This window comes from Phocoena sinus, chromosome 4, assembly GCF_008692025.1.
Source record: "Phocoena sinus isolate mPhoSin1 chromosome 4, mPhoSin1.pri, whole genome shotgun sequence".
NCBI lineage: Eukaryota > Metazoa > Chordata > Mammalia > Artiodactyla > Phocoenidae > Phocoena > Phocoena sinus.
In genome coordinates, this window is record NC_045766.1 from 77,603,292 (window position 1) to 77,619,522 (window position 16,231).

General features: G+C 35.2%; 1 protein-coding gene and 1 pseudogene across 2 annotated transcripts in view; both read right to left on the reverse strand.

The window, feature by feature from the left end:
* The window catches only part of STXBP5L (syntaxin binding protein 5 like), a 405,174-nt gene that overhangs the window by 38,319 nt on the left and 350,624 nt on the right, over positions 1–16,231 (reverse strand). The gene's annotated exons all lie outside the window — the stretch shown is intronic.
* LOC116753117 lies at positions 13,235–14,381 on the reverse strand (annotated as a pseudogene).

The window sequence follows — 16,231 nt, forward strand, 5'->3', positions numbered from 1 at the left end:
ATAACCACACCAAGTTCCCAAAAAGTATACAGGATAGCAGTATAGCTTGTGGATAAGTGAAATGAATGGCAGTAGTAATACAAGTAACAGGAGGGAGAAATTAGGAATATTTTGTTATTATAAGATACTTTCACTATCCATGAAGCAGTACAGTATTATTTAAAAGTGGACTTGTATCTGTTGTAAATGTATATTGCAAACTTTAGGGCAACTGCTATAAAAAAAGTAAAAAAGAGAAGTATAATTGATAAGCTAAGAAAGGAGAGGAAAAGGAATCATATAAAATGCCCAATTCAAACCACAAAAAGAAGAAACAAGTGGAAGAAGAAAATAGAAACAAAGAAGAAGGGAAATGAATAGAAAGTAACAACAACTGTGGTAGACATTATTCCAACTATATAACCACTTTAAATGTCAATTGTCTAAATACATCAATTAAAACACAGACTATCAAAGTGATTCAAAAAATGGGACCCAGGGCTTCCATGGTGGTACAGTGGTTGAGAGTCCGCCTGCCGATGCAGGGGACATGGGTTCGTGCCCCAGTCCAGGAGAATCCCACATGCTGTGGAAGGGCTGGGCCCATGAGCCATGGCCGCTGAGCCTGCGCATCTGGAGCCTGTGCTCCACAGTGGGAGAGGCCACAACAGTGAGAGGCCCGCGTACTGCCCCCAAAAAAAAAAATGGGACCCAACTTTATGTTGTCTACAAGAAATTTAAGGAGACATATATAGATTAAAAGTAAACGGATAGAGAAAGATATACCACCCTAACATTAATCAATAGATTAATAGCTGTAAATATATATATATGTATATATATATATATATATATTTGCTTTAGGATGGTGAGGAACATTGTTAGACCAGTGACCCCATAAGCATTGGCCCAATGCCCCCCATAAGCATTGGCCCGATGCCATACTTCATTTGTTGTGAAATGAGTTCCTTGATGAAAAGTAATGCTATGCAGAATATCATAATAAGGCATTCTGTAAGCCCATGGATAATAGTTCTAGTAGAAGCATTCCATTCAGGGAAGGCAGATCCATATCCAGTGTAAGTGTCTATTCTAGTAAGAACAACATGCTGTTCCTTCCATGATGAAAGTTCAGTGTCATCAACCTGCCACCAGGTAACTGATCACCTGAGACATGGTGCCATATTGGAGACAGTGTTGATTTTTGCTGTTGTCATAATGGGCACTCAACAGTGGTTGTAGTCAAGATGACCTTGGTGAGTGGAAGTCCATGTTGCTGAGCCCATGCATAACCTGCATCCCTGCCACCATGGTTACTCTGTTCATGAGCCCATTTGGCGATGACAGGGTGGCTGGGAAAGAAGCTGACTGGTATCCAAAGAATGGGTCGTTCTATCTACTTGAGTGTTAAAATTCTCCCCAGCTGAGGTCACCCTTTGGTAAGCATTCACATGGGACAAAAACCTTCCTATATACTAGCAACAGAATTTGAAATTAAAAGCAATTAACATTTACACTAGTATCCTGAAAAATAAAATACTTAGGTATAAATCTAACAAAATATGTGCATGATCTATATGAGGAAAACTACAAAATTTCCTTACTGATAAAAGAAACTGAAGAACAAATAAATGGAGAAAGATTCCATGTTCATGGATAGGAGGGCTCAATACTGTCAAGCCATCACTTCTTCCCAACTTGATCTATAGATTCAACACAATCCCAATAAAAATTCCAGCAAGTTACTTTGTGGATGTTGACAAACTGATTCTAAAGTTTATATGGAGAGGAGAAAGACCCAGAATACCCAATAGGATACTAAAGGAGAAGAAAAAAGTCTCAGGACTGATGCTACTTGACTTTAAGACTTATTATAAACCTAAAGTAGTGAAGACAGATGATATTGGTAAAAAGATAAATATATCATTGGAATGAAATAGCCTAGAAATAGATTCAACAAATATAGTTAACTGATCCTTGACAAAGGAGCAAAAGCAATACAATGGAGAAAAGATAGTCTTCTCAACAAATGGTACTGGAACAACTAGATATATACATACACAAAAAACAAATCTAGACAGACTTTACACCCTTCACAAAAGTTAACTCAAAATTGATCATAGTCCTAAATGTTAAATAAAAATTGTAAAACTACTAGAAAAGAACATAGGAGAAAATGTAGATGACTTTGGTGTTACATCTAAAAAGACATTATCAAACACAAAGGCACAATCCATGAAAGAAAGATTGGTAAGTTTGACTTCACTAAAATTGAAAACTTCTACTTTGTAAAAGACATTATCAAGAAAATGAGAAGGCAAGCCGCAGACTAGAAGAAAATGGTTGCAAAATATATATCTGATAAAGGACCGTTAACCAAAATACACAAAGAACTCTTAAAATTCAACAAAAAGAAAACAAACAACCTGACTAAAAAATGGGCAAAAGATCTAAACAGATACCACACCAGAAGATAGATGGCAAATGACCACATAAAAATATTTTAAATTTCAAATCAAAACAAGAATGAGAAACCACTACACAGCTATTAGAATGGCAAAAATCTAAGACACTGTCAACACCAAATGCTAGAATGGATGTGTAACAACAGGAACTCTCATTGATGGTGGGAATGCAAAATTGATTGTGGAAAGACAGTTTGCTAGTTTATTAAAAAGCTAAACATAATTTTACCATATAATCAGCAATCATACTCCTTGGTATTTACCCAAAGAGGTTAAACTTATGTCCATACAAAAGCCTGAATGGATAAATAAACTGTGGTACATCCAGACAAGGGAATATTATTCAGTGCTGAAAAGAGCTATCAAGCCATGAAAAAAACATAAAGGAAACTTAGTTACATATTACTAAAGGAAGTCAATCTGAACAGACTGCATACTGTGTGATTCCAACTGTATGATAGTCTCAAAAAGGCAAAATTATGGAGACAGTAAAAAGATCTGTGGTTGCTAGCAGTTAAGGGGGAAGGAGGGATGAGCAGGGTGATGCAAGATTTTCAGAGCAATAAAACTATTCTGTATTACACTGTAATGTATTATAATGATGGATACATATCATTATACATATGTTAAAACATCAAGTATAAGCCCTATTGCAAACTATGGATTTGGGGAGATGATGATGTATTCATATAGGTTCATCAGTTATAACAAACGTACCATTCTGGTGGAGGATGTTAAGAGTGGGGAAGGCTCTCGGGGTGGGGGAGGGAAGGGGAATACACAATATGTAAAATTGCTTTAAAACATTAATTATATTAAAAATATGAAAAGGGAACCCTCATACACTGTTAGTGGGAATGTAAATTGGTGCAGCCACTGTGGAAAATGGCATGAAGGTTTCTCAAAAAACTAAAAATAGAACTACCATATGAACGAGCAATTCCACTCCTAGGTAGATATCCAAAAAAAACCCAAAACACTAATTTGAAAAGATACATGCACCCCAATGTACATAGCAGCATTATTTACAATTGCTAAGATATGGAAGCAACTTAAGTGTCCATCGAAAGATGAATAGATAAGGAAGATGTTTTACATATATATATGTATATATGAAACACACCCATGCACACACACAGTGGAATACTACACAGCCATAAAAAATTTTTTCCATTTGCTGCAACATGGTTGGTCTTGGAGGGCATTATGCTAAATGAAGTCAGTCAGACAAAGACAAATACTGTATGATATCACTTATATGTGCAATCTAAAAAATACAACGAACTAGTGAATATAACAAAAAGGAAGCAGACTCAGATACAGAGAACAATCTAGTGGTTACCAGTGGGGAGGTGGGAGGGGCAACATAGGGGTGGGGGAGTGGGTGTTATAAACTATTGGGTGTATGATAGGCTACAAGGATGTATTGTACAATACAGAGGATATAACCAATATTTTGTAATAACTAAATGGGGTATAACCTTTAAAAATTGTATAAAAAGTTAAAATATATATATATATTATTTTTAAAAGTGTACAGGGAGTTTCCATGTACTCTTCACCCATTTCCCCATCACTAATATCTTGCATAACTATAGTTTAAAATCAAAACCAAGATGACATTTGTACAATTCACAGAGCTTACTCAGATTTGTCAGTTTTAGATGTACTTATTTGTATGTATGTGTAGTTCCGTATAATTTTGTCACGTGTCAATTTGGGGAACTACCACTATAATCAAGATTCAAAACTGTTCCATCATCAACAGGATCTCCCGTGTTACTTCTTTATAGCCACACTAGTCCTTCCCTCACCCATTCCTAACTTTTGGCAAACACTAATCAGTTTTCCAGCTCTATAATTTTATTTCAAGACTGCTATATAAATGGATTCATATAGTACTTAACCTTTTAAGATCAGCTTTATTTCACTCAGTGCTGTTATCTTGAGATCCATACAAGTTGTGAATATCAACAGTTTGTTCTCTTTTATTGCTGAATAGCATTTAGTGGTATAAGGTGCCACATTTTGTTTAACCATTCACCAGTTGAAGGACATGTGGGTTGTTTCTAGCTTTTGGCTATTACAATTAAAGCTGCTATGAAATCTATATATAAATTTTTGAGTGAAGATCACTTTTCATTGTGTAGAACAGGGGTCCCCAACCCCCAGGTACCAGTCCATGGCCTGTTAGGAACAAGGCCACACAGTAGTAGGTGTGGGGCGGGCGAGCCAGTGAAGCTTCATCTGCCACTCCCCATTGCTCCCCATCCCTCGCATTACTGCCTGAACTATCCCCTCCCCTCATCTGTGGAAAAATTGTTTTTTCCCACGGTTTCCACAAAACCGGTCCCTGGTGCCAAAAAGGCTGGGGACTGCTGCTCTAGAGTAAGTACCCAGGAATGGGATTGTTAGATAATACAGTAATTGTGTTTTAACTTTATAAGAAAATGCCAATCTGTTTTCTACAATGCTTATACCATTTTGCATTCCCACCAGCAGAGTATGAGAGTTTCAGTTGATCTGTGTTATCCTCATCATCACTTCGGTTTGCTAGTATGCTTAATTTTAGCTATTCTAATGCATATTTAGTGGCATTCCATTCTTGTTTAAATTTGCATTCCTCTCGTGGCCAATGATGTTGAATATCTTTTCAAGTGCTTATTTGCCATCTATCTTCTTTGGCAAAGAGTCTTTTCAAGTAGTTTGCCCATTTTTTTTTAAAGGAAATATTTCATTTTGGAATAATTCTACATTTAGAGGAAAGTAGCAAATAGAATACATAAATTTCTCATTCTCCTTTCCCAGTGTCACCTTGGTGCACTACTATTGGCTGAACTCTAGACTTCATTCATATTTCAGCAGTTTTTAAAATTTTTTTCCTACAGTGTTTATTGAGGTGAAATTCATATAAAACCATTTAAAAATGTACAGTTCAGTGGCATTTAGTACACGCACAGTGTTGTGCAACAACTACCACTATATAGCTCCAAAACATTTTCATCACCGCAAAAAACAGCACTGACCCATTAAGCAGTCACTGCCCACTCTACTCTTCCCTAGCCACTGATGACCATCAATCTGCTCTCTGTTTCTAGGAATTTACTTATTCCGCATATTTCATATAAATGGAATCATACAATATGTGGCCTTTTGTCTGGCTTCTTTCACTTCATGTAATGTTTTTGAGGTTCATCTATGTAGCATGTATCAGTAATACCTTTTTAAGATAAAATATTTTAAGATTGTAAAATACACATAAAATTTACCATCTTAACCAATTTTAAGTGTACAACTCAGTGGTATTAAGCACATTTGTACTGTGCACCAGCCATCTCCAGAACTCTTTTCACCTTGTAAAAATGAAACACATTACCCATTAAAAAATAACTCCCCATTTCCCTCTCCCCCAGCTCCTGGCAACCACAATTCTACTTTCTTTATCTATACATATGACTACTCTGGGTACCTCATATAATTGGAATCATACAATTTTTCTCTTTTTGTGACTGGCTGAGTTTATTTAGCATAGTATCCTCAAGGTTCATTCATGTTGTAGCGTATGTCAGAATTTCCTTCCTTTCTAAGGCTGAACAAATTCCACTGTATGTTTTACACATATTTTGTTTATCCATTCATCCACTGATAGACTGTGGATTAGGCTGCTTCCATACTTTAGCTATTGTCAATAATGCGTGTTTTCCATGGCAGCTGTAGAATTTCACATTCCCACCAACAGTACACAAGGTTTCTAACTTCTCCACATCCTCGTCAACACATTATTTTCTGGTTTTATTTTTTAATGGTAGCCACCACCTATTGGGTATGAGGTGATATTTCATTGTGGTTTTGATTTGCATTTCCCCGATGATTAGTGAGTTGAAGATCTTTTCATGTGCTTATTGGCCATCTGTATATCTTCTTTGGAGAAATATCTATATAACTCTTTTTCCCATTTTTAAATTGAGTTGTTTGTTATGGAACTTTAGGAGTTCTCTGAATATTCTGGATAGTAGAACCTTATCAGACATACAACTTGTAAATATTTTCCCTGTAGGTGGTCTTTTCACTTTCTCGATAATGTCCTTTGTGCAAAAATTTTTAATTTTGAAGTCCAATTTACCAATTTTTCTTTTGTTGCTTGTGTTTTTGGTGTCATATTTGAGAATCTATCGCCAAATTCAGTGTCATGAACATTTTCCCTTATGTTTTCTTCTAAGAGTTTTTTAGCTTTATCTCTTAAAGTTAAGTCATTGATCCATTTTTTTTTTTTTTGGAAGTGGTATGAGGTAGTGGTCCATCTCCAATATTTTGCATGTGGATTTCCAGTTGTCTCAGTATCATTTGTTGAAGAGACTATTCCCTGCCCCCCACCCCAAACCTCACTGAATTGTCCTGGTAACTTGTTGAAAAATCAATTGGTCATATATGTATGGTTTTATTTCTGGACTCTCAGTTCTATCATTGATCTATATGTCTATCTTTATGCCAATATCACACTGTTTTGATATGTGTACCTATGCAGGAAGTTTTGAAATTGGGAAGTGTGAGTCTTCCAACTTTCTCCTTTTTTCAGTATTGTTTTGTCTATTTTTGCTTTGTCATTTCCACATGAATTTTAGGATAAGCTTTTCTATTATTTAAAATGGCTATTGGTATTTTGGCTGTGACTGCATTAAATCTGTTAGATTGTTTTGGGTATTACTTAAACAATATTAAGCATTTCAATTCATGAACAAGGGATGTATTTTCACTTACATAGGTCTTCTTTAATTTCTTTTAGCAATGTTTTGTAGTTTTCAGTGTACAAGTTTTACATCTCCTTGGTTAAATTTATTTCTAGGTATTTTATTATTTGGGAGACTTACAAATGGAATTTTTTAAAATTTCTTTTTCAAAATTTTCATTGCTGATGTATAGAAATGCAGCTGATTTCTGTGTGTTTATCTTATATGCTGCAACTTTGCTAAATTATTAGTTCTAGTTCTTTTGTGGATTCTTTGGGATTTTCTGTATAGAGGATCATGCCATCTGCCACAGGGATAGTTTTACTTCTTTACTAATTTGGATGCTCTTTACTTATTTTGCTTAATATCTCTGGCTAGAACTTCCAGTACAAAATAGAAGTGGTAAACAAAGGCATCCTTGTCTTGTTCTTGATCTTAATGAAGAAAGTTTTCAGTCTTTCACCCTTGAGTAGAATGACTGTGGGCTTATCGTGAATGACTTTTATCAGTTTAAGGACGTTCCCTTCTATTTCTAGTTTTCCGAATTTTTTTGTTTGTTTTGTGTGGGGTTTTTTTTTTTTGAATCATGAAAGGGTATTCAATTTTGTCAAATCCTTTTTCTGCACCAATTGAGATGATCATGTGTGGGATTTTTCCTTCATTCTGTTAGTGTGTTTTTTTTACCTTTTTAATTTTCTTCTGTTGAACCACTCTTGTATTTCTGAGATAAATCTCACTTGATTATGGTATATAATCCTTTTAATATGCTGTTGGATTTTGTTTGTTAATACTTTGAGAATATTTGCATGTATATTCATAAGGGATATGGGTCTTTAATTTTATTTTCTTGGGTGTTCTTTGTCTAGGTTTGAAATCAGAGTAATGCTGGTTCATAGACTGCATTAGGAAAGGTTCCCTCTTCTATTTTTGCAAGAGTTTGATAAGGATACGTGTTAATTCTTCTTTACATATTTGCTAGAATTCACCAGTGAAGCCATCTCATCCTGGACTTTTCTTTGTCAGGAGGTTTCTGAGTACTGATTCAATGTCCTTACTTGACATTGAATAGCTAAGCTCAGATTTTCTTTCTTCTTAAGTCAGTTTTGTTAATTCATGTATTTCTAGGAATTTGCCTATTTCATCTAGATTATCTAATGTTGGCATACAGTTGTTCATAGTATTCTCTTATAATCCTCTAACTTCTGTAAGGTTGATAGTAATGTACCAACTTTTATTCCTGATTATAACTGTTTGTATATTCTTTTTTTCTTAGTCTAGGTGAGGGTTTGTCAATTTGTTGATCTTTTCAGAGTCAACTTATGGCTTGATTATTGATTTTCCATTATTTATTTTATTTTCTTTCATCTTTATTTTTTTTCTTACTCTGCTAGCTTTGGGTTTAATTGGCTGATCTTTTCTAGTTTGTTAAGGTGTAGAGTTGGATTATTGTTCTGAGAGCTTTCTTTTTTTTTTTAACATCTTTATTGGAGTAAAATTGCTTTACAATGGTGTGTTAGTTTCTGCTTTATAACAAAGTGAATCAGTTATACATATAGATATATCCCCATATCTCCTCCCTCTTGCGTATCCCTCCCACCCTCCCTATCCCACCCCTCTAGGTGGTCACAAAGCACTGAGCTGATCTCCCTGTGCTATACAGCTTCTTCCCCCTAGCTATCTATTTTACATTTAGTAGTATATATAAGTCCATGCCACTCTCTCACTTCATCCCAGCCTACCCTTCCCCCTCCCCAAGTCCTCAAGTCCATTCTCTACGTCTGCATCTTTATTCCTGTCCTGCCCCTGGGTTCTTCATAACCATTTTTTTTTTTTTAGATTCCATATATATGTATTAGCATATGGTATTTGTTTTTCTCTTTCTGACTTACTTCAGTCTGTATGACAGACTCTAGGTCTATCCACCTCACTACAAATAACTCAATTTTGTTTCTTTTTATGGCTAATATTCCATTGTATATATGTGCCACATCTTCTTTATCCATTCATCTGTCTATGGACACTGAGGTTGCTTCCATGTCCTGGCTATTGTAAATAGGAGCCTTCTTCTTTTTAATGTAGGCATTTATACCTATAATTTTCCTCTGAGATGTGTCTACGGTGTAACCTATAGATTTAGTTGTTTGTTTTCATTCGTCTCAAAGTATCTCCAATTTTCCTTTTAATTTCCTCTTTGATCCATTAGTTGTTTAAGAGTGTTCTATTTAATTTCCAAGTTTTATGAATTTTCCAGCTTTATTTCTTTTCTTTTCCTTTTTATTTTAAATTAATTAATTTATTTTTGGCTGTGTTGGGTCTTCATTTCTGTGCAAGGGCTTTCTCTAGTTGCGGCAAGCGGGAGCCACCCTTCATCACGGTGCCTGGGCCTCACTGTCGCGGCCTCTCGTTGCGGAGCACAGGCTCCAGACGTGCAGGCTCAGTAGTTGTGGCTCACAGGCCTAGTTGCTCCGTGGCATGTGGGATCTTCCCAGACCAGGGCTCGAACTCGTGTCCCCTGCATTGGCAGGCAGATTCTCAACCACTGCGCCACCAGGGAAGCCTTCCAGCTTTATTTCTGACTCTAGTTTCTTTCCATTGTGGTTAAAGAGAAAACTTTGTATGGTTTTAATCTTTTGAAATTTACTGAGTCTTGTTTTGTGGCCTAAAATATGTCCTGTCCTGGACAGTGTTCCATGAGCCCTTGAGAAGAATATGTCTTCTATTATTATTGTGTAGAGTACTTTATATATGTCTATTAGGACTAATTGGTTTACAGTGTTATTCACATCCTCTTTTTTGATCACCTGTGTAAATTTTCTATCCTCATTGAAAGCAGCCTATTGAATTCTCCAACTATTATTGTAGAATTGTCTAATTCTCCCTTCAATTCTGTTAATGTTTGATTCATATATTTGGGACTCTGCTATTTGGTGCATATTTATTTACAATTGTTTTATCTTCTCACTGAATTGATGCTTTTATCAATATATAATTTCCTTCTTTGTTAGCTTTTGACTTAAAGTCTACTTTGTCTGTTAGTATTAATATTGCCACCCAAGCTTTGTTTACTATTTGCATGGAATATCATTTTCTATCATTTTAATTTTAATATATTTGTTTTTTTAATCTAAAATGAGTCTCTTATATAGTTGGATCTTATATACTTTTTAGTCTGCCAATTTGACTTTTAAATGGTGAGTTTAATCCATTTAAAGTAATTACTTTAAAAAATAATTACTAATAAAGAAGCACTTCTGCCATTTTTATATTTGTTTTCAAAAAATATCTTTCTGAATTGCTCCAATACTGCCTTCTTTTTTGATTCATTTTTTTTCTAATATATCTTTTTTATCCCTCCACATTTCCTTTTCTGTGTATTTTTTAGTTATTTTCAAATGGTTATCCTGGTGATTATAATTAACATCATAAATTTATAACAATCTATTTTGAATTGATACCAACTTAGCTTCAATAGCATACAAAACTCAGCTCTTATAGAGCTCCCTCACCTCCCCTTATGTTGTTGTTGCCTTAGTATCTTTATACGTTGCATGCCCATTAAAAAAGATTTATAACGGTTTTATACATTTGTCTCTTAAGTCATGTAGGAAACAAAAGAGGGGTTAAGAAAAATATAATAATACTGGCTTTTATATCTGCCTATTTAGTTACCTTTACCAGTGTTCTTTATTTCTTTAAATGGCTTCAAGTTACTGTCTAGTGTCTTTTCACTTCAGCCAGCAGACTCCCGTTAGTATTTCGTGTGTGTGTGTGTGGGGGGGGGGGGGGTCTACTAGTGATAAACTCTCTTTGCTTTTGTTTATCTGGGAATGTCTTAATTTTTCTTTCATTTTTGAAGGAAAATTTTGCCAGTTATAGAATTCTTTGTCGACATTTTTCTTTTCTTTCAGCACTTTAAATATGTCATTTTACTGCATTTTGGCTTTTATGGTTTCTGATGTGCAACTGGCTTTTAATCTTATTGAGGAGCCCTTATACATGATGAGTCGCTTCTCTCTTGCTGCTTTTAAGATTCTCTCTTTGTGTAAAGTTTGATTGTAATGTGTCCCAGTGTGGGTCTCTTTGAGTTTTTCACATTTGGAGCTCATTGACTTTCTTGGCTGTAGAGATTCACATCTTTCCTCAAGTTTGGGATGTTTTCAGCCATTTCCTCAAATATTCTTTCTTCCCTTTTTTCTCCTTCTCTTCTTGTGGTACTCCCATAATATACTGGCATACTCAATGGTGTCTCACAAGTCACTTAACCTTTGTTCATTTTCTTTCGTATTTTTTTGCTCCTCTGAGTTGATAATTTCAATTGGCCACTTTCTTCTGCCAGCTCAAATCTGCTGTTAAACCTTTCTGGTGAATTTTTCACTTTGCCTATGTAATTTTTGCTCCAGAATTTCTACTTAGTTCCTTTTTATAATTTCTATTTCTTTATTAATAGTCTCTATTTGTTCATCCATTGTTATCCAATTCTTAATTGGCTTTTTCATTTGTGCTTGTTTTAGCTTCATAATCTTTTAAAAAATTGTTTCATTGCTCCCTTTGAGTATCCTAAAAGTCTTTAAAATAAGTCTTTGTTATTCTTTTAATAAAATTAATTTCATATAGAATGAACTGTTGTAGTACTTAACTTTTGTCTTTTTTAGCACGACTTTTTTTTTATGTAGTCTGGAATTTTTTCTCCAGCTCCCCCTTCTTTGTTCTCTACTCTGGATAAGTAGTTTTATAGTTGCTTTCCACTAGTTTCTAGATCTTTAGTCTATAATTTTCAGAGTTCTTGATCCATGATATTGCAGGAGCTATGAAAAAAAAGCTAGTGGGAAATCCTGTCGGTCCAGTGGTCATGACTTGGTGCTTTCACTGCTGTGGGCCTGGGTTCGATCCTTGGTCAGGGAACTGAGATCCTGTAAAATGCATGGCACGGCCAAAATAAAAAAAAGAAAAAGAAAAAAGAGCTAGCTACTCACCTAGTAAGTCAGAAACCAGGGCCAAGAATTGTTTGAGGGTTTTAAAATCATGCAGGTGGTAGGGGTTGTTGTTGTTGTTTTCTCTATTTTTTTGTTTTAATTTCTTAGGTCATTAATTTGATTTTAAAATGTGGTTTGTAAGATTCTATTACGTATTAAGGTTTTCTTTGTGGTTTTAACATTGGTTTAACTTTTATAAGTTTTTCAGTGGGCACTTGAAATTATAACACATTTTCAAGGTATAAAGCTCAGGATATATTAAATAAATCTTCCAAGTAAATTATGTTTCTTTGTTCCCATATGGTTTTTCTTACTTTTTGCCTCCTTGAGTTGTCATTAAATTATGTTAGAATCTCTTATGGTTATCACATTTCTGCTTAATGTTTCTTGTACATCAAGAACTGTAAGAAATGTAATTATCCTGCATTACTTGGTTTATTAAAATTTGTAAACAGTTTCATTGTAGATGGTACATTTCAGCACTATAAATATCAGCACTTTTCTAATTTAATGTATTTTGCCTTGAACTCAGCTGATATTAACATCATAACTCCTGTTTTATTTTTGCTAGTAGTTGTCTTATATGTCCTACTACTAGCCTTTGAATCACTTTGCTTTAGATGTCTCTCTTGTGAATTTTGTTTTGTTATACATGCTGAAAGCCTTTTTCTTGTAAGTAAAGTAATTCACTTTTTATGTCTATTGACAGAGACATTTCATTATAGTTCTGTCATTTAAAAAAACACATTTAGTATTTTTACTTAATTTTCTGGGAGACAATTTACATACTAACCCCCTTCTTAAGTTAATGTGACAATTTTCCATAATGAACTGCTTAAAGAGAAGCTTTGGTCTAGAATGGAATGAAACAGCCAAAAACCAAATGTACAAAAAATAGATTAAAAACCTTAAAAGACTGTTTAAAAATCCAATATTTTCACCAGTTATATTCAAACAACACTCAAATGATATCGGCATATGCATTTTTAGTGTTTCCTTGTGGTTGGCTTTCCTCACCATCTTGCAAGTTACAAACAGAGCTGCAGTCAGTTGTAGTCTGTCATGCTAGATCATAGAGGTTCACTCAGCTTCATATTAGTTGAAGGCCCTGGGTGGAGGACTCTAAGGTCTTGAAATCCCAAATCATCATGGCTCCATTGATTCCTATAGGGCAAAATTTCTGATCGTCTTGCTTGTCTACCTTGCAAATAGGTACTTGAGTGATGCTATTCCGGTGTAGCATCTCTGAGGCTGTATTATGGTCCTTGATTGTGACTCTTGTCTATGTTGTGGAAATGTTCCATGGCTAACATGTGCTGGATGCTGTGTTTTGGAATGTCTAGTTTGGAGACTAAGGTCAAGCAGCCATGGTCATCTTAGTTAAAAAGCACTGGGCAGCATTCTTGGCCAGCAGCTACAACACTGTTCTCTGAGACAAACAATACACTCAGGAGTGACAGGAACTCTGTTTTCAGATTGCAGCCCGAACACTATTTGAGACATCAGGACTGCACGTGGTGCTTACTCAGGCTCCCAGTGGTAGAGAAGTTGAACCAGGGACCCAGCCTCCAGTGCCACCAAACTGTGACATCAGTTAACCAAAATGCATCTTGCTACTCCATGGTATACTGGTTGGCTTTTCATCCACTTTTTAATTGTATGTAGAAGCACTCTGCATTTGAAGTCACATGATCCTGCTGTCAGCAAAACACGGAGATACCGGTCCAAACTAAGGACAATGAATGAACTGGCTTTTTAATGTGCTTGCTTACCCACTCGTCATTTTTATATCCAAGTGACAGACAGAAATGAATTGTTTTTCACTCTCCACAGCAAATTTGTTCTTTAGAGGGGACCACTTCACAAAAGTGGCTGCATGATTAATTCTCAAGGTTACCAGGGTTAGCGCCCAAACCCCATCTTTCCAACTCCTGCAAAGGACAGTGTGATCATGCTCGAGAGCCCTATCCCTACCTGTGATGTCTCCACTGTGCTCCTGGAGTGCATGAGGTTTCACCCACTGGCTCCCATTCCTCTTATAGGTGGGAACTTTGTGGGTATTGTGGCTAAGGGCAATCTGAGTATGGCACGGCAACTGGCTCCAGTAAAAATTGTTGCAGGGACAATATTTTTGGTGTTTTTAAAGGTTAGAAAGCTGGGGTCAGGGCAGTCCTGACAGGCTCAGAGTGTAGAATTTGAAGACTCTGGTCAGTCAACAGGAACAGGCTGTGTTCCATTCTGCAAGTTTTATGTAGATCATTTCATCTTCCTCTTCCTTCTCCTCCTCCTCTTCCCCCCTTCTTCCTCTTCCTTCTTTTTCCTTCTCTAGTTTCTGTAGCTTCTTTCACTATATGGCCTGTATTTTCTTATTTTCTTTTTTATATGTATTATCCTTTGCCTGATTTATTTGGGGTATTAATTATTTTTAGTGGTTATCTTGAAGATATAATTTTAATTCTTCTTGAATTGCTATATATGCATAATGTCAATTTATTTCCCCTCGTGAAAGGTGAAATTAAGTATAATTCCTCTTCCTCTGCTTATCTTTGCTCTCAGTTCATCACTGATTAACCACCACACTTAGCTATAGAAATGTTAACTCTTGTTAGCAACTTTAACCTCTCTTTTCCCTCTCGAAAAAAGAAAAGTTAAAGTATTTCTATATCATTATGGATTTTATGTTTACATTTTATTTTATAATAATATTTGCCACTGTCATTTAACTTTAGTTTTACAATTAAATAAATTAAATTATCACTACTTGTCCTTTGACCATGGCCTCTCCACGCATCTTTTCATTGGCTGGAGGCCATCCTGTAGTAGATATTTTTAAGGGTTCACGGGGGCCTGTGTTTCATTTACAGTATTCTATAATGCATATATAACACTATATTCATAACGTTGTGCCAGCCCCTGGATTATGTGCATTCAGGGTTTGAATTATCAATTCATTATTAGGTCATTAATTCAAAATCTTTATTAAGAAAGAGAAATGTCTGTATTTTTTGTTAAAAATTGAGAAACAAGACAGTTTTTCACTCACTGAATGTTAAAATGTTAGGGAATAAAGCAATTTACCATGATTCTGGTAACTACTTCATAAAAGGCTAACAACTTGAGGGTTCTAATTGCATAACTGTCCAACGTATGAGGTTTTTTACTGTTATTACTATTATTTTACTTTTACTGTTATACCGCCACTCCAGATAAGGATTTTTGTAACAAACAAGTTATTACATTAGTACCCAAAGCTCTCCAACACGTTGTCATCTTTCCTTTGTCTTCAGTGAACAGCTCATATACAGTCACTAATACCTTTACACAGATGACTGTTATCTATTACTTTGGGCTTGAGATTTCCCCTCTACACTCTAGCCCTACATTTCTTTTTTTTTAATTTTTTTAATTGAAGTATAGTTGACTTACAATTTGTGTTAGTTTTAGGTGTACAGCAAAATGATGTATACATATATATTTTTTCAGATTATTTTTCATTATAGGTTATTGTAAGATTTTGAATATTGTTCCCTGTGCTATATGGTAAACAGTCCTACATTTCTAATTGCTCACTGAGTGGTTAACATGAATGTCCCTGAGCAACTCAAACTCATTTTCCTTTCCTCTCAAACCAGGTATTCTCCATGAGAATGGTATTCTCCATTTTCTGCACTCTAGTCATCCTTGACTCCCCCTATTTCCTATGCCTTACCAGCCCTGTTCCCTCACTGTTCCCAATCCCAGTTGTAAAGTCTCCCATGGTAACACCTCTTCATTTTCACTGTTGTTATCCTACTTTTGTCCTTATTTGGTGTACTACAATAGCTTCTTACACATTTTCCTCCTTCACTAAAGGATTATACACCACTGGAGAATATTCTTCCTAAAACCATGTTACAAGCAACCCAGGATATATTTTACACCAAGGTTTTACATTGGAAGAATTTACATACATAAAGACATTTATCCTCTTTCAGAATCCTTATAATTTTTTTTCTGGAGATTTGTGGGAAACAAGTTTTAAAAATGAAATTACATTGACAACATACTTAGAAATAGGGATTTAATGAAATTTTATTGTGAATACTTT